Here is a 20,145-nt window from a genome sequence, read left to right as displayed (position 1 = left end):
GTGTAAATTTAGTAATTTAATTTGACATAATATATAAAACAAGTGGAAAATAATATTAATCAAGACTATAGATAAGAACCACAATTCCCCCGAAAAACCTCACCATGCGATGGAGAAATTAAAGTGTTGTGTTTGTTAGTTCAGATCTAATTTTCAATGGTCAGAATGCATCGAAGATTACTCGAATTTTTCATATAAATATGTCTTCACATTTGCACTCAAATCACCATCACTCACAACAAAGAGTTTCTTACAACAAAAGCTCATTAATCATCTTAGTCTCATAAGCGCTTTAAATGGCAATGGATGCAGATGCATTGAGGACCACTGTGGGGATCATTGGTTGGTTATTCAAACCCTAATTTTCTCTTCAATATTAATTTATTGGATTAATGTATAATGAATTCATCCCATTTGCAGGAAATGTGATCTCCTTCTTCCTTTTCCTTTCCCCACTGTAATTTTCTAACCCTAGCTATGCTTAATTAATTTAATTATACATATTGATAATTAATTGGGAATTATATTATATGCATGTAGTCCAACATTCCACAAGATATATCAAGAGAAATCCGTGTCGCATTTCAAACCACACCCTTATCTTGTGACGGCTCTCAACTGCGCGATGTGGTGCTTATATGGCATGCCCGCTGTGCATCCCGACAGCCTCCTAGTCATCACCATCAATGGCATTGGCTTGGTGATTGAGTCCTTCTACGTTGGCGTCTTCTTCATGTACTCCAACACCTGGGCTAAACGCGTACGTATTCATTCATTCAGTCATTCGTTCATTATTGGTTACTTAATTGATTTATTGATTGATCCTATTTAATCAGCGAGCAATGTTGCTCGTACTCCTGGAGAAGCCGTTCTATTCTTCTTTGTGGTGTTCATCACCTTCTTCTGCCTCCATGGCACCACAAATAGGTCCATGCTCGTTGGACTTATTTGCATCGGATGAACATCGGGATGTACGCATCTCCCCTGACCGTCATGGTACATTTCTCTCACAATCTAGGCCTATTTATTTATGTGTATATTAATAAGTATTACAATAGAATTTATTCATGCATGTTTGTAGAAACGAGTTATCAAGACACAGAGTGTGAAGTACTTGCCCTTCTACCTGTCATTGGCCAACCTCTGCAATGGCATGGTGTGGTCCACCTACGCTCTAGTCAAGTTTGATGCCTACATCTTGGTAAGTCAATCAATCATATATAAATTTATGATTGTAGTCCATTGAATGTTTTTTGATGAGTTGTTTTGGTGGGGTGTAGATTCCAAATGGGTTGGGAGTTATGTCCGGAATGGTGCAGCTAGGGCTGTATGCATACTACTACAAGACCACCAACTGGGATGAAGACGAAGGCCCACAGCAATCGGATTTGGAGCTCCACGACGGCCACAACAAGGCATAAGGAGTTGAGTTTCGAAGATGCTTTTGAATTAGAAGAGATGTGCTCAACAATAATGCTCGAGCGTCGATCTGCTCTTGCTTATCATTTATCATTTGTTTTTCCCACACATGAACAACTGTTTCCTGTGGTTATGCTGTAATAACAATAACTTATGAGTACATCAATATAAATTCTCTCATTCTTTTCCCTGCACATATATGTTTTCCACTTTTATGTTTTCAGTTTAGCACACTTTTTTTTTATAAGATCACACCTTAATTAATTGAATTAAATTAATTTTGGGTTAATTACCGCAAATCAAATAACACATGACTAACTTTTACAAGACTTCTAAAAGTTAATTCGTCAATACACATCACCTTTATCTTTTCAGTTATGATCGCCAAAAATTTTCCGACTTGAAATGACAAATTAATTAAGAGGATAATGTTTTGCTACTATAACGACGTAGTTTTACCGATAAGAGAGTTTTTATCGATCGCACCCACCGAATAACAGAATTTAGTATGCTTTAAATACACAATTTTTAAAAGGTTACGGGGTGTGTTTGGCAATTGATTTCTAATTATGTTGTAATTGCAATTTTATGTGATTGAATTGAAAATTATAATATTTTAATTCAATCGAAAATTATTTATTTAGTAAATTAAATACTTGATGTAAAATTGTAATTTCAAATTCTCGTGTTTGGAATTGCAATGTGTGTTTCTTGTGTGTAGGAGAAATGAATGTCTATTCTACCAAACAGTAATACTAGTATTTATTAATTTTGAGTGTACAATTAATACTTAAATTAATAGGGTATAAAATTAGAATCTAATTTCAAATTCAAACATCCAGTATATAATAATCCCTATGCCCTAAAGATAAAGGTTTCAGAGAGGTTAAGGTTTTAATGCGAAATTGGTAAAATAAAAGAGAAAAAAGTGATTGTAATGTAGTGTTAATGAATAATGAGACTCACATTCTCACATTGTTAGTACAGTATTGTTTAATTATTAGTAATAATTTTTCTAAAATGAATGCAGAATAATTTTGTAGGACAGATTAAAATGACAAAAAAGACTATTTTCTTTTTTGGGATGGATGAATTTGAAAAGAAAAATGTTTTGGAGACATAATGAGGTTAAAGTAGTAATTTTATTTTACATTTAATTTTAAATTAAATTTAAATTTTGTATATGTACTTTGTTGTCCCCTATTTATATATGGAAGTAGTATTATTTAAGATCTTGATAAGGTTAATTTGATTATTTATAAAATATAGAGTTCTTTACTAAATTTACTTTATCAAGAAAAATTAAATTATATTTCAAAATATAAATAACTTTAAATTATTATTTTTTTACATCATTGTTAATGCTAGTATTGATCATGATTAATATTTACTTTTCTTTATTAAATATTGAAATTTTACTATATTATGTAGCAACAAATTTGGAGTATGCAATTTTGATTTTAAAATTATTTGAGATGCGTTTTGATTTTAATACTAATTGAGTACGTAATTTTAATTTTAAAATTTTTAAAATTTTAATATTAATTCTTTACATTTCATTTTTACTATTATTTCTGGAATTACAACTCAACAAAAAAATCACATATTCTTAACTATACTCCTATATTTACCATTTTAAAGCTATATATTTAAAATCTTCTCATTTTCTTATATTAATATTACTAACTAAAAAAGGATATTATTAATGGAGCTTACGATTCTTAATTTTCTTAATTCTTAATATAATTAGTTGATGTACGATATATTAAATAATCTAAAATGAGAAAAATTGATTCATCCAATTATTTTCGATTAAAAAATACAATAATTTTTTATTTTTGAAATATTATAAAGTTAATTTTCTAAGCATAATTTTATAGGGTTTGTGTTAAAATGACAACACCCTTTTAAAGTGACATTTGTGACACCACATATACAACAATATTATAACGCTACCAGAATATCATAACGCTACACAACAATCTATAGATTGTTGTATAGCGTGTTGGATATGTTGAAAAATTGTTGTATATAGTGTAGGAAATCGATGGCCGTCTTTTCAGATTTTTTTGCCACGTGGCGCTTATTATTCGTCACGTGTACAAATGATTAGTAGAAATTAAATGGTGTTATTTTAAGAGGTGGTGGCACCCTAACACTCCCCATTTTATAGAGTCGAAGTCTAACTAGTACTTGTCAATCAAAATATAAAAAGAATATTACATGTGATAAAAGTTAAAAAAATTAATACAAAAATACAAAAGATAACGCAAATAAATGATTCATCATAATAACTACTACTATTATTTAATCATACAATTCAAATTTGAATAAGAAATTTAACAAAAAAAATAATAAAATTAATCGGCTATGAAAGTATAACATAAAAAAAGGAAAATAACTCATAATTAAATTATCAACTGATTAGATAAAAATTTATTTGAAAAAAAAATAATAATATATGAAGTTATCAAATTATTTTATTATTAAATAATAATTTAGTATGCATTATAGTAACTAATTTATTATCTGAATTCATGATTTTTAAATAAATAATATAGTATAAAATTAACATGAAAAAAATGATATGTAAACATATAAAAAGTTTGAGCATGATTGTAGCTTATCTCTAATCAAATCAATAAATATGCATTTAGATAAAGATATTTAATTTGATTTAATATTCCTTAATTAGATTTGTATCTATTTAATATGATATTGGGTAAAGTAGTCTTAATAAAAAATATATCTATGTCAAAATGCCATAATGGTATTATGGCTCGTAGACATTACGTCTCTAAATCACTACTCATTTGAAAATTACAAGCTCCAGTTTTAAAATCTGAAACCCGTGAAAATTATCGATTCATCAAATTCAAATTTATTTTATCTGTGGGCGATTGATCTAACTCTGTCCGACTGAGCGACTCAATCTTAAGTTATTAACTAACATAAGTAAACAAAATAAAAAGATAGTAGTAATAAAATGAATTAATATTGATAGAATATCGATGAAGAATAATACTTGTAAATCTTTACACAATGCAAATAATATGCAGCAAAGCTTGTTAGTCTATATCCACAACTACCAAACACATTTCTTGCTCTTCATCTTCTTGTTGCAAGAAAACTGAATCCAACTCTTCACGGACCTCGTTTCGTACGGAAGCAGAGACAGCCTTGTTGCTGGTCCACCGGGATCATTCCACCCCCTTTAGACGTATCGATGGCCTCTATCATGGCAACCACCTCGTCCATTTCGGGCCTCTTGTCTGGATTTGCATCCCAGCACCGTTTCATTACGTTTGCAAGGGAACTCGGGCAGCATCTAGGTATATCGGGCCTCAAATTCTGTCCACAAACAGAGCGATCAACCAACACAAAAGGCCAAACGTAAAAGTTTTGAGCCGGAGTTTTATAAATATAATACCTGCTGCACGACTGCTGATGTAACCTCCGAGAAGCTGAGGTCGGGATATGGCATGTCGCAACAGTATATCTCCCACAAACAGATTCCAAAGCTATAGACGTCGCATTTTCTGTTGTAAGGGTTTCCATTTAGAACCTGCAGCAGTTCATCGTTTTTCACATTTACGAATCCAATTTTCCACGAGCAAATCAAACGAATAAAATGGAAAGCACTCATACCTCCGGACCATGTATCCAAGAGTTCCCGTCTCCCCTGTCATGTCGTTTGGATTTGAGGCTTCTATGCGAGCCACTCCAAAATCAGCTATCTTAACCGTTCGCGACTTGTCCAACAGCATATTCTCTGTTTTGACATCTCTATGAACAATCTTTTGAGAGTGAAGGTAACTTAACCTAGGAAGCCAAAACGAGACCATGCTAGATATAAAAAAAACACGAAACAATTATGTAAGAACTGTAAACGAATACGAATGGGGAAAGTACCCTCTAGCGAGATCTAGTGCCATTTGCACAACAACTTTAAACGCGAGCTTCTTTCTCCTGAACTTTATGAGGTAGTTTTTCAATGCACCGCCTGGAAGATATTCCACAACGACACAACATATGTTACTAGGCATACCAATATGGCCAGTTTCTGTCTGAATGTTTAGCCCCGAAGAGCCCATCGTTGCACCTATAAACTGCAAAAGGATTTTGGAAAATGTAAGGCCAGTGACAGGAAGATTCTACAAGGGTGACTACAGCTTTCACAAATACCTAAACATGATTGCTTTTCAAATATCAACAAAATAAGCCGAAAAATAGCAAGGGAGATCGACCTTTGTTACATTAGGATGCTCGAGTTTGTGCCAAACAGCAACTTCTTGAGTGAAAGCTGCTCTTAGGGATTGAATTTCAGCCTCGGTCCGGTGGCCCTCTTCCCCCAATCGAGCAGTTTAACTGAGGATCACATAAGGCTATCAAATATTAATAACCACACAAACTTCAGCAAAATGATGATGAATCAACAGGGAAAAGAAGTAGTAGATGCGGAGTGATAACTTGTATCTGGAATCTACGAATCAACCCCAACTATGAAAGAGCTGTACATTACTCAGATCCCATGATTTCTTGAGGGTTATATTAAACCTCAGTGTACTCAAGCTTCGCTTTCTTTTCTAGCTCCAATAGTGAATACCAACTACAGTATCGTTCTAGTTGAAAATATAGGATTCAAGCTATTCGGAAAATATGTTACTATCAACTCTCAAAAAAGGCCCTTAGAAGAAAGAAAAAGCTATAATGTTTGGTTGGTCCTAAACATAGAAGGTTGCATTCTTGGTCCCCAACTTTCCCTTGACCCATTGAAGCTTTCTCATTTTTAAGTCCCTTTTTAGAGTTTAATTATCTTATCCAAACATAGTTAGAACACTCCTCATTGGGATTAGACGATATCACTGATTCAAACTGTTCATTTTCCATAAGAAATGTTAATCAATTCTACATTTGAGTAAATCAATAAGTTTGCATTACCAAAGCCAACCAACTATGACAGCAATGCCATGAAACAACAAAAGGCAAATAAATCCAAAAACATAATCTATGATAGATTAACTAACGCAGGTTTCTAGATCACTGTTATTGAAGTTAACATCACTGCAAACTGCATCACAATTTATATTATATTGAAGCAGAAAGCCAAGATCCTGCATTCTAGGTACAAGTTAATATATTAATTGCATCCTCACTTAATCATTACAGTTAAAATAATAGGCCTCTGTTTTGCCAAGACTAAACAACTATTTTTTCATCTGATCATCTGAGATACACACAAGTCAAAAACATTAAAATAAATAAAATGGTTGAATCACATGAAAGCTAAAATACCAGCTTAAGTTATGGCAGTCACCTTCAACCCCAATCTGAACCCGTGCCACTAGTCACGGCTTCCATAAGAAGACACTCAATTTCTCAAATCCACACACACACACACACACACACACACACACAAAAAAGCAATTCCTCCCAAACAAAATTACTAGAAAAAGATGAAATCTTCGGAGTTCTTAGCTTCCCACAAGAAAACATGGAACATTACAAACTGACACATCAAAAAGATTAAATTTTTGGCCCAAAAATCAAATGTGTAAAAGGCATCAACACTCCCTATTTCTACTATTTAAAGAAAAAGATTTGTTTTCATATGAATTGAATCAGTTTTGCACAACCACGGTGGTAACAATGAGAGAAAGGATAAAAAGTTTGATCTTTAAAAGGGTTCATAAAAGGAATCTGTTGATTGAAAAGGATAGGAGACTTTACCGGCGAATCTTGGCCGTCATAAATGCCACGGTGGACGGTGCCAAAGGTGCCACGTGCAGGACGCTCTTGATGATCAGCTTAGAAGGGTCAATCTCCACTCCTGCCTCGGCCTCGACGACGGCGGGGGTGGAGCGGAGAAAAAGGGGGGAGGAAATCATCTTGAGTTTGACTCTTCCTGCTCTTCTCCCGAGTCAAGCCCTATTCAAATGCCTCTCGAGCTGCTCATCCCAAACTCTTCAAATCTATCTGATCTGCTCTCACAAACCCATTCTGGCCTCTCCATTTCTCCACTGCGCGTTGTGTGTGTGTGTGTGTGTGTAAATCACTACATAGAGAGGGTAGGTACATAAAATCAAATCTTGGTATATATTGTATAAGTTGGATTTATTGTTGACTTGTTTTATGGTGGGAGAGGAATAGGAATGGGATTGTTAGTGGAGGGAAGAAAGGAAGAAGGAGAAGAAAGTAAATATGTGTGAATGATAGAGAGCAGCGCCATGTGGGCCCTGGAATTGCCTCAAAACAACGTGTGTATATGACCCACAACCTTCTGTTTTCTCATTCAAATCCCACTTGATGGTACGACTCAACCCTTTATGTATAAATATATTTTACATTTTATTTTCATCATCTCTTCCTAGATTCATCAACACCACTGAAAGATTTGTACTTGGCTGTCATCATATGTTATACGTGTATCAAAATTGTTCACAAAACTTGTCTTAACATATGATCGATCAACTAGTCGAAAGATTTAGTGGTCGGATCCATGCTCGGAGGGCCTCTTCCATTTCCATTTCCACTATCACTATACATAGCACACGTATTGCCGGCGAATTTATTTATCAATGAAATATTATCCATTCTTAATTACCGACGAACTACTAGCCAATATTAGCTTCGCTCAATAGTGTACTGTAATCCCATGTTTAGTTACTAAGATAAAATAAATAAATTTGGTTCATCAACTAAAATACGACATGCATTGATTTTGTTTCTCTTAGCATTATAGTACTTCTCGTCTATTCAAGATATCCACATTTTTGAGTGGTACGAGATTTTAGAAGAAGTTGTTAGATGGAGTTAATGGAGAGTTAGAGACCAAAAGTAATTGAATATTTTAACTAGGAGAAGAGAGAGAGAGATTTATTTCTAAAATAGATAGTGAACATCTTGAGTATCTGAGTAAGACAAACTAAAAAATGAAAAGGTGGACATCTTAAGTGGGACGAGGGAATACTTTTAATTCACTTTTAAGTCTTACCCCATCTTGACCCTTGGCTGCACCGCCATGCACCCTCACCACTCTTCCTTGTGTGTGTGTGTTGATTATGTGTACGAGTGCCGAGCTATGTGTGTGTGTGTAATTGTTAATTCTGCGTGGTGTGTGTCGATGTATGAGACGACGTTCCTACCCTTCCTCTTGTTGTGAGTCGATTATGTATATATATGTTGATTTGTGTGTGCGCGCAGTTGATTTTTGTGGTGTGTGCCAATGTGTGGGTTGCAACGGTCAACAACAATGCTCCATATCTCTGCTTCTTCCACCTTTGTGTTGTGTGTATGCATGTGTGTCAATTCTATAAGTTATGATTTATATGTGCGTGTGTTATGTAGTGTGTGTGTCGATGTGTGGACATTAACATTCGGGAGGCACCTTGATGGATGCAATGGTGGAGGAAAACCCTAATCGATATGTAATTCATTAATTAAATTTTGATGCATACTTTATAGAAATAAATAGGCCTAAATGAGATTATTTAATTTTAATAAAAAAATCAATTTTTAATAATAGTGAGATAAATGTAATAATCTAGTTTTTATTTTATCTATCAAATAATACACTCAAATCAATGCTGACTTAATTTTTGTTTTTTTACTTTATCACCTACTAATTTAATATTGGTTGTATTATCTAACAAATCGAACAATGCCATAAAATATCTAGAATTATTTTGATTGGGGCACAAATTTCATGCTTAATTCCCGCAACGAGTGACAAATATTGTCAAATCTGGATATATAATCGTGAAATTGTAAATGCATTGCATTTGATATTTATCAAATCTGGATAGATATCGTAATTATAAATGCATTGCATTTGAGTCTATACTATAACTGATGTGGACAAAATGATAGTATTCAGCCCATTGCCTTCATGACTAAATCTACCAATTAGTGACAGTTACATAAAAATGGCTATTTTATTTTCCTTCTTAAAAGAGAAAAAGGCAAAATAAATGGTATTTTTATTGAATTACTGTGCCAATAGTCCTGTTTAATTTATTGTTATCTAATAAAACATTAACTTATCACTATTGAAAAGAAATTTCTGATTATATAAGTATATTCTACCTTAAGTAATACTAGTAGTATATTCGAAGGCACAAGATAATCACAAGAAACATGAATATATGTATATATTATAAGTATGGTCAATTAAATACGTGACATGTAGTAGAAAATTTTGAAGGTGGTTAACAATTCTGACACGTCTAGATAATGTGACATAAAATCCAAAAACTAAGAATGAATAAATTTAGTAAATAGTTAAGTTTAAACAATCCGAATAATTATGGGTGTTGATAAAGTCAAGGCCTCTCACCACATAATGTTTTATTTATAATTAAGCTAATGCTGATTTGATTACACCGTCCTTAATTATTGAGCACTGCTGATTGGCTGGATAATTGCATTATAAAAATAAAAATAATACATGCGACACCTTTTATCATTATTATTCCAAAGCTATAATCATGTTGAGTTAGAAAAGAAGCCAATAATTGAAAAGGAATTCTAAAGTATAATAAGGTTATGCATAATTAGTGACATATAGTTGGGATCGATGGTGACAAATAATTGTGACATTGTTTGATTAACTCATTAATCTTTTTTGGTTCTTTGCAAATTTTGTAGGCTGGCCTGATCAAATGTGACGTAGAAAAGGCGTCACGGATTAGATCATTTAATTGGATAAACTCATAAACACACTGAGAAATATGCCTTCAATCTGCATGTGAGGCCTATTCTTCATTTGGCTTCTAGTTTTTAGCCTTGTACTCCTGAAAATGACACTTGATTTGGAACTAAAAGATTTACCATGTGAAGCCTATCCAAGTATGATTTTTGTTTCCCCAAGAAGAAAGTATGATGTGTATGAAAATAGAATTTGAGTACTATAATAAAGATTAAAATAAATATTGAAAAGTTAGTGTTTTAAGAAGTAAGCTTTTATAGCCCGAAATATATGGCCCACAATGAAAAAAAAACAGACGTTTGGGCTAATTAGTCTTCTGCAATTGGATTGGGCCCACTCATTCTCTATTGATGGAGAGTGTTTAATCAGAGATAACGAATTAACGATGTATAGAAAAGTTATTGTTTGTTAAAACATGCTTAACAATTTATTTATTTTAGTACTCCAAGAACAAGCAGCCCTTAACATTCGAATAAAAATAGTACTAGTAAGAAGTACAAAATAAAGCAAAACTTAATTCATTGCAAATCAAATAATTCGAATAGTATTTTTTATCGACATGTCCAAGAAAACACATGGCAAAATTGTGTAAGATCTGAAAATGCAAATTTGATAAAGTTGTAGTTTCCGCGTTTGCACCGACAAGAATTAATTGCATGTACCAAGTTGTACTTGTACGTAAGGAAATCTTCATGCACCACTTGCTCGAATTTTGTTGTAATTCCGATTTCCACCTATAATTCACAAATTCTATTAAAGGCATCTATTTTAGTACACAAGACCTATTCATTGGTCACGTTGTCTATACCATACATTAGGTATTTATTCTTATCACTTTATTTTTATTCATTTATATTTAATGCTATTAATCTTTCATTTTATATTTATTTCAATTGGATGCATAGTAATAATAAAATTTGATACAAATCTTTAATTGCATAATTAAAATTTAAATCCATTACAAAATGGTTTTAAAAACATAGAAGGTCGAAACCGCAAAAATAAAATAACTAACAAATCGGCCAAAATTATTAACAGTATATATTGTCAAATGTTGCGGCGGGGCAATGCTAGTGGTGGTGTACATGGATCAATATGCCAGCAGAATTATCAAAGTATGAGCAAAAGACTTGTTTAGTTAATTTTAATAAATTATTGTTAATTTGTTAAATGAGTCGTATTAATATTTAACAATCTTTGCATCTCACCGCAAATGACCAACTTAGAATCTAACGTAGGTATGTTTCCCAATTCATTTTATCTCCTTTTTCATTTTCTTTTATTGATTTACTTATATTTTGAAACACAGTAATCAAGCATATCTCTCATATATTATTATTTAGTCTGTACTTCCTCCATTTCATTAAAAATATTCACATTCTTAAATGTCAAGATTTTTAAGATGAGTTGTTAGTGGAATAAATAGAAAGAAAATAATTGAATATTTTAAAAGCAGATAGAGAGAGAATTTATTTATAAAAATGGACATGTTGAGTTAGACAAACTAAAAAATAAAGGTGGAGATCTTGAATGAGGGGAGAGGAATCCTTGGAAAAATGCTCCCGGGACGCTGATAAAAAAAACCCCCTTATCACACACCCCTTTACTCTGTAAGTGGGCACCTGATTCCATCATATAGAGTTTGAAACCAATCTAATTTCATCTTCATTGCCCAAAAAGTTTATCTCCCCAATGCACGGTCCATGAATTTCAAGTTGTCTGGAGAAAAACATTTGGGGGCCAAGGGACCAAAAATTATTAAATAAATATCGGAACTTTGGGGTATTATATTAGTAGTACTATCTTTCTTTTTCCGTCTTTGAATTGTTGTGTACAATGTGTTTGCATATAATGACTATGAACTACTAGAACTAATTCAATTTTGATTTTTGTTTCAAGGCTGCCTCAACACGAAGACACATTTTTTAGGCTGCTGTTAAGATTTTGTTACCCTTTTGGATATTTTTATGCGAGCAATGGAGCATTTACTTTGTCTTCCAAATCAACCAGAACCCTTTTGGGCAAAGATTTGGACTACCATATGTTCTACGTTGATTGGGATATTTGAGTATTTAAAATAAAATTACATTCTACAACAACAAGCCAAACTAAGAGTATGAGAAGATTTTCAGAATTTTTTTTATTCATAAAAAACTAAATAAAAAAAAATATACTGTAAAAGTTGATCGATCTGATAATGTATTAAATTAAATATTTACGCAAATACACAGGGTTTAATTGATAGTATGGGTAAGACTTTTTTTGCAAAAAAGAGATGGAATATATTTATAATTTCAATTTGCAAGACATAATGTTGTATTAGGACATAAAATAGAGTTAGTATTATGGATACAATACAACAGAATAAAAAAACCCAAAAAATTGATTTTCTAGTTTTATAAAGGACAAGGGGCAGCATTGCTGAATTTCCAGAGAAAAAATTATAAGTTTTTTTAAAAAAAAATGGAACAAAAGCTGCTCTTTGAAAAAGACTCTCTTGATAACTTAAAACATAAGCCAGTTTTATTATGTATGCATATTACTTTTTTCAGAAAAAACAATAGTAGTATCAAAAGTTTATTTTTTTTTAAACCAAAAAAAAAGCCCTCTTCAACCAAAACAAAGAATGTGGCAAATAATCATTTTAATCACTTTTCTTGTTTCAAAGTTTTTTATCCATATATAGGCGAGAACTTGAAGAAATGAAACAAAATTCACATAAACCAGTCAAACATGTACTACTTAATTTCATTTTAATTAATTTGATGTTATATATGCATAAATAAGGGGTTTATAATGTAGAAAACTTTCTAACCATAACGCAAAAATAAATCCATTTTGCATTTTTCTAGAAAGCAACGCTAAATATGGGATACCAAAAATTTTGTGAGACAAAACTTAAAAATAATGTAAAATTTGAATTTTATGTAAATAGTTGGTAAAATTATTTTTTTATAAAAAGATACCAAAAAAAAATTAGAATTGATATAAATAGTTGGGGATCGGGTAATTAGAGGGAATGTAGTTGATATATCTACATATAAATACGTGAATGAAGATTAATAAAACTCTATATATATAAATCAAAAATTTTTTTTTATAGTTAAATAAACATAAATTTTAAAGGGCTTTTTTAATAATTTAACGGGGCTAAATACAGAAACCAAAATTTTTAAATAAAGGATTAGAAAACAATATATTTATATCCAAGCCATCGTCAGTTTGATCTTAGTGGAACTATTATTGAAACTTTTAGCATAATTTATTAGTTATGGTGTAATGATAAAAAAATAAAAATAAGCTGAAACATTATTAAAAATTAAAAGAACAATATTTCACATGTTCAAAACTTGATTATAAAATGTTTTGCTTTTGCCCATGATTTCTGTGGTGAAAATAGTAGAAAGCTCAATTATTCGGTTTCGTTTCTTTTGGTGCACTCAAAGGCATGCAAGATCATATTCTAATATTTGATCTTTATGGTATAATTTAATAATGTCCACTTTTATCTTTTCATCTTTTGCTGCAAAAACAGCAAGCAAAACAACACGCGCAGTTTGGCATGAGATTGCATGTCTGCACATAAACACTACTCCATATTTCACTACCAAATTATAAATAAATATGTGGAGTATATACTATGTGCATTGACAGATTATGGGCATCTAGGACTAGTGGTTTACCTGTGCTATGATGCGTAATCATAGTGCAACATAAAGGTACATACATCATCTCATTTATCAGTATATTCTTCTAGTACTAATTAGAGTAGCGGTCTATAAAACTATGTTGTGATCATTCATAACATAATAGTTATACTTATTCGTCCCAAATTAATTGAAGCATCTCTTTTGTCACGATGTTTAAGAAATTTGTATTAAAAAATGAAATCTATAAAAAGAAAATAAGAATTAAAGTATTAAAGAAATAAAAAAGTAAAATAGAAAAGAAGATGGTAGTAATATTTTTGCCAAAATAAACAACACAATTACCTTCGACGTTCTGAAAAAAGAATATGACCCATATGGTATAGTAAACTAAACACAAGCTCTAAATTTATGAATTTGTATGCTACTTGACATCACCAAAGCAAAAGTTGATATGCCTAAGGAGTGTATTTCCTACATTGACATAGCCGTCGGCAAGAGAAGCGATATTTTGCGGAGCACAAGACTTGGCCAAAACAATGTCATTTAATCAATCATTACAAATTATAGAATAATTATTAGTATTATCGCTTTATAATACTAACTTACAGTAAATGAATAATTTAACATTGATTATTTCAAGTTTAAGTACTAGTAGATAATCATTAATAGGTACTCTAACTTTGCGCGTATTTTCTGAACTTTGGAGATATTACATTTTGTATCAACATATGATATACTTTAAAAATAAAACAAAAACAACTAATAAAAAAGTATCAAAGAGTCCATTATCAAGAAGTTATCCCCAAACACACAAAAGCAAACATTTTGTTAAACAAAAATAAAAATACATCAATTAATCCGAAATGGTCCAAGTCATGTCATTCTCAAAAATCCAATGACAAACCTCGATCTGTCCCGGTCCCGACCCCAATGCCAAGAAAGCACTGTGACTCTGACTCCACGTAGACGTGTCCAAGTGACAGATGGCAGTCCCATGATTAATCCTTGCCTTACTCTCCACTTCAAGAATATCCACCTCATACACCCTCACTTTAGGAACCGAGTGACAATAGTAGAGCAAGTACGGATACAAGCTTTGATGGCAAGACACCGATTTTGTCACTCTCCCACCATTCACTCCCTTCACCTCCCCAATCATCACTTCCCGCCCGGACCCTCGACCGTCTCGGTCGCCCGGACCACCACGTCATCACCTCAGTACCGAGACAGCAAAGTCAATCATGTCCTCAATTGAGGCAACACATGACTTTGTCTCGCCAGGCGTGTGCGCACGCACTCAGCCTGAGCATTGGCTAGGACGTGCTCCATAGTGGAGTTTTCGCCGCGTTAAAAGTCCGTTTGAGGTCGTCTAGCGACGAAATTGGCAATTTCGACAAAATGGGCCGGGCAAAAACGACCTCTTAGGCATCCAATCTCGAATATTGGGCATTCTCAATACTTTCCCTTTTGCAACATGCTTTCCTAAAGAACTTCCCTTCTTCCACCCCATTTTTGGAAGGCTTTGCCTCCCGATCAGCGCCTTTGTTAGCTTCTGGCTTAGTGTAGCCGGCGAAGGTGACACCCTTTTTTGCGTAATCTTTGAATGTGGTGTTGGCGCCATAAATCTTGAATCCGACGGTCTGATCCAACGTGCCCTTTCCGTACTCCTTGAACACGTCGGTCCCGACATTGAACGATTTCCCGTAGTTTAAGAAATTCGCCTTCTCCGAGCTCGAATCGCGGCCGAGGTTGGAAGGAGTCGGCACCGGCATTGGCGGAATCGCGTAGCTGGAGAAGGAGTCGGCGCCGCTGTTGCCGCCGGCGCCGTATTTCTTGAAGGTGTTGGTGGGGTTGTTGGCGTTGGTGGTGTAGGCCTTGAATGTGTCGTTGGCGGAGTTGGCGACCTCGCCGTAGCCGGTGAAGGTCGATCCGACGACGTTTGACGTGTCGCCGTAGCTCGAGAAATCGAGCGGCGCGTGGTTGCCGTTCTTGGCGTAGCTGGTGAATCCCTGGCTGCCGGAGTTCGTGTCGTCGGCGTAGCTCGAGAATGTGAGCTTGTGCCCGTTGGCGTCGGCGTCGTACGACGCGAACCGGAGGTCGGGGACGTTGACGCGCGGCATGTAGGTTTGAAATCGCCGCCGCCGCTGGCGGCGCCGCCGTAGGAGGTGAAATTGGAGGTTGCAACGTTGCCGTCGTCGGCGTAGCTGGCGAAGCCCTCGCGGTGGCCGGTGGAGCTCCGGCTGTAGCGGGAGAAGGAGCCGGTGGCGAAGTTGACGCCGTCGGAGTAGTTCTTGAACGGTCGGCGCCGCCGAGGCGGGCGCCGCCGTAGTTGGAGAAGTGCTTGTTGTTGTAGAAGGCGAAGTCGGCGTCGCTGCGGTGGTTCTCTCCACCGCCGCGGCCTTTGATTCAAAAGGCAGAAGAGGTCCGCGGCGGCGCAGAAGGCGGCGAGGTGGGCGGAGAGGCCTTTCTCCGCCGCGAGTTTGGCGAAGAACGCCGATTCCACCGATGATAGCGGCGAGCTTTGATAGTAGAAAAGGAGATTGGGGATTTTGCTTGAAATGTGGGCATTCCAATACCTAATTGCTGAGGCTTTGGCTGTGAATGGATTTTCCTTTGTTATCACATTTGAGTAAACCTGCCATAAATAGAAAATCTTGTAATAAAAAGACAAGAAATAGATACAATATAATGCAGGCTAAAAACAAGGAAGAAGAAGGCTTACTCTGCAACATGAGAGTAATAAGAACAAGAAAATGGTGTTGGCTCTTTCTCTGTCCATTTTCAATAGAGAGAGGGTGGTTTGTTTGGAGATGGGAGAGGGCATTATTATAGGGGAAACATATGTGTAGATTCTTGGCACCACACTTTTTGACAAAGATTACTGAGTAATTAAAAAAGAGAAGAGGTTTATTTTATCTTAGCTGAAAGCAATTAGTGGCAGAGATTCTCAAGGATTGGTTAAACAAGTCTAATATTAATGTTGTCTTATTTCAAAAGGACATGAGGTAGATATCTCTGTCAGATAGATCTAAATCTCACTACCAACTCCAGTACAATAATGTTTTTACTCTATAATTGGTACTTAAATTGTTTCATTATACATTAATCAGGATATAATCTATCAAGCGATACACTTTGACTTGTCAGCTAGATTGTTGAACAAACGGTAAGATGAATCTACGACTCGAGTTGCCAATGTTTTTTCACATCTTCAAGAATCAAGATCATTATTACTAGTATCAGTAGTATGAGATCTTGTATTATTAAATTCTTTTAAAATTTGGTGACTATAATTTTTACGAGGCATATGATTGTAATTTAACACAACATGAATTGAATTTGAGGGGCCGCCGAAATAATGGTAGATAATTGTACATAGTACGGATAATGCAAAAATAGTAAAGACTAGCCATTACTTCATCTACAATTCAACACATCAAATTAAGAATTCTAGCCCATACCGGGGCCTCTATTCTCTTGTTGCTTTTAGCATTTATGAATAATCAATATATGTCATGAATATAATTTATAAACATATGTTATTTATGAAAATTCTCTTGTTGTTTTTTAATGATTTTTTCTTATAAATAACGTCAATCATTCATAAAGGCAAGAAATGTAATGCAACCTTGTAAAAGAAGATTTAGGAGTGGCAAATCGCCCATATTAGAATTGGATAGTCAACCTGATAATCTAATCCGAACCGACCGTTAAGAAAACTCACAATGCGTTAGCAACACAATATAATATTGACACGAACACGATAAAACTTATTTTACACGAATAAACCCGTATTACACAATAAAACTTAGATTCACAACATCAAGAATAAGTAGATGCAAGATAATATAAAAGTGAATCAGTTATATTACTGATTACACTGAATCTGGACCTTCAATCAGACCATATAGAATCTAATGGAACTCTATCATAACTCTTCCTCCACTTTAAAACCATGGGAGACTAGTAGTGACATTCAAGCTGCTAGAAGTAAATTGTACATAACGAAACCTACTTGATTCAACCAACAGTCCATGATTGTGGAACCGTAATGGATATTTCACCTAACACAAAAGCTGTGTGCAAGAATTACTAATTTTAGTAACATCATATGCTCAATCAAACAACAATAATTTTCCAAATAATTATTCCTGTTATAAATGTACTACTCCTCCATTCCATAGTAATGGAGGCAAAACTTTTGACACGGAGATTAAGAAAAATTGTGTTAAGTGAGTTAAGTAAAGAAAGAATAAAGTGAAAAATGAAAAAGGTAGAGATGAAGAGAAAAAAAGTAAGAGATAATAAAGTAGGGGAAAAAATATAGTTGACTTTTTACTAAAAACGAAAACGACTCTATACTGTAAACATATCAAAATGACAAAAGACTTTATTAGGATGGAATTGAGGAGTACTAATAAAGAGTAGGAGTATATATGATTAACCAAATAATCTTAGTGCATATTTATGCTTAGATTCCTCTAGCAGCCAGTCTGAGTCATGCGTGGAAAACAAGGCCTCCTTCTCCCAATGTGGCCTAAATATTGAAGACTAGATTCTAGGGTAGCAGAATATATATTGAAGCAGAAAAGAAATTGTGGGTGATTTTTGTCTTGTACATCCAGTTTATAATTTACAGCTATGAATCAGAGAACAATCTCAGACATTCTCCAGCCTAGGTCTCCTGTCATAAAATTTGAATAAGCTTTTAGTGAAGTGAGACATATCAAATTCAATTTCAGACCACTATGTATGTTTGCAGAAACCAATGCTGCGAAAGTCTAGCACTGCCCTTCACTTCTTTTTTTGCTTTCTTAGTACAAGTTGGTTGTATTTTGTATTCACCATAAATCAAGAAATATAGATAGAATATCTCTTTGTCTGTGATGTGCTGTATTTTATCTATGTTTGTGGCAATAATTGAGACTCGATGCAAAAAATGGCAAACTAGGTGGACTACATTGAGAAAAATCTTGATGTTGGACAGCTAGAGATAAAAAAAAAGGGCTGAGGATTAAAATGAGGAATTTTCAAAGATTGGTGATAAATATTTAAAGGAGTTGCTTTATGGGGATGCATTGATATGAATTTCATCTAAATATGATGTCCTCTGTTTTTAGATGGTTTCTATTTTTGGTAATGTACCATATATTCCACTAACTTTATCTCACTCATATTTCATTATAAAATTAATATTTTAGGATTTTAATTATGTAATTTTTAATTTTTAGGATTTTAATTATGTAATTTTTAATTTTTTAGTAATTAGTAATAGTATTTTGGATATTTTTAATGCATTTTAATATTGTGGAATTTTTTTTATTTAAATTGAATAATAGAATGGTGGGATCCTTGAGCATGTCCTTACGAAAGAGTGTGGATTGGGTGTTTGATTCTTAAAGAGCAGAGATAAAAAATGAATAAAACCATGCTCTTGCCAAAGAGCATGGACGCGATGTCTTATTAAAGACTTCTCAACAATAACATAAAAAAATATTCAGGACAACTTTCTTGTTCAACTTTATCCCATATCCATTTCCATCTCGCTATGTAGGAAAATTGCATAATAGTGAATCTAAATACTAGTCTTTCCATTCCTTGATAATAGAGAAACTTCTTATCGGTATGGAGATTAATAATAAGGGTTATTTGCCTGGAATACATGAACTTTCAACTTTTTTTGGTTTTTCCCCTAAACTTTAATTTTTGAATACAAATGCATGAACTTTAGTTTTTTTCTGATTTTTCCCCAAAATAAAAAATCAAAGTTGAGGTGGCACTGTGGCAATCAAAACTACGGCGTTTTGATTTAATAAATTTTACAAAATAAAAATAAATTCCATGTCATCATCTTCCTCACTTATTTCTATTCCTTTCTTTTTCTCTTTGACTGTTCATTCTTTCTTCCTTTCTAACCCAGTAGTCATAAACTCAACGGCGGAGATGAAGCTGCCTCCGTTCCTGTCCTGCTGGCAGAACCTCTGGTATAGTGAAACTATCTCCTGCTGGGAAACTACACATACACATAATTATTAATAGTTAGCAACTAAAATAACACAAGAACAATGCACATTCACAATTCTGGTCAATTCTATTTCAATTCTTTTTCTTTTTCTTTTTTTACTAACCCTGATCGTAACCACGGTCAACCTTTCCTGAACTAATATAAAAACCAACAGAAAATCGAACAAGCTAAATAGGGAATTGAGAAAGGCAGCCAGCCAGCAACTTTAGGGAATCAAATGTAAGTTTTATGTCTCACATATGTGACATGTGTAGAATCCTAAATAGAATTGGATTTTAATATAATACATTAACTTGGTATTAGACACAATTTTTCCCTAATTATTTAGCTATCAATTAATTATT

General features: G+C 33.8%; 3 pseudogenes; 1 reads left to right on the top strand and 2 right to left on the bottom strand.

The window, feature by feature from the left end:
* The first annotated feature begins 301 nt into the window (after nucleotides 1–301).
* On the top strand, nucleotides 302–1,613 carry LOC125199158 (annotated as a pseudogene).
* Nucleotides 1,614–4,392: 2,779 nt separating this feature from the next.
* On the bottom strand, nucleotides 4,393–7,497 carry LOC125199166 (annotated as a pseudogene).
* A 7,039-nt stretch (nucleotides 7,498–14,536) lies between these two features.
* Nucleotides 14,537–16,565, bottom strand: LOC125199168 (annotated as a pseudogene).
* Between the last annotated feature and the right edge of the window lie 3,580 nt (nucleotides 16,566–20,145).

Source organism: Salvia hispanica, unplaced genomic scaffold (genome assembly GCF_023119035.1).
Source record: "Salvia hispanica cultivar TCC Black 2014 unplaced genomic scaffold, UniMelb_Shisp_WGS_1.0 HiC_scaffold_406, whole genome shotgun sequence".
NCBI classification, from domain to species: domain Eukaryota; kingdom Viridiplantae; phylum Streptophyta; class Magnoliopsida; order Lamiales; family Lamiaceae; genus Salvia; species Salvia hispanica.
Note: the sequence above shows the minus strand (reverse complement) of the source record. Positions and strands in the feature narration are given on the sequence as shown.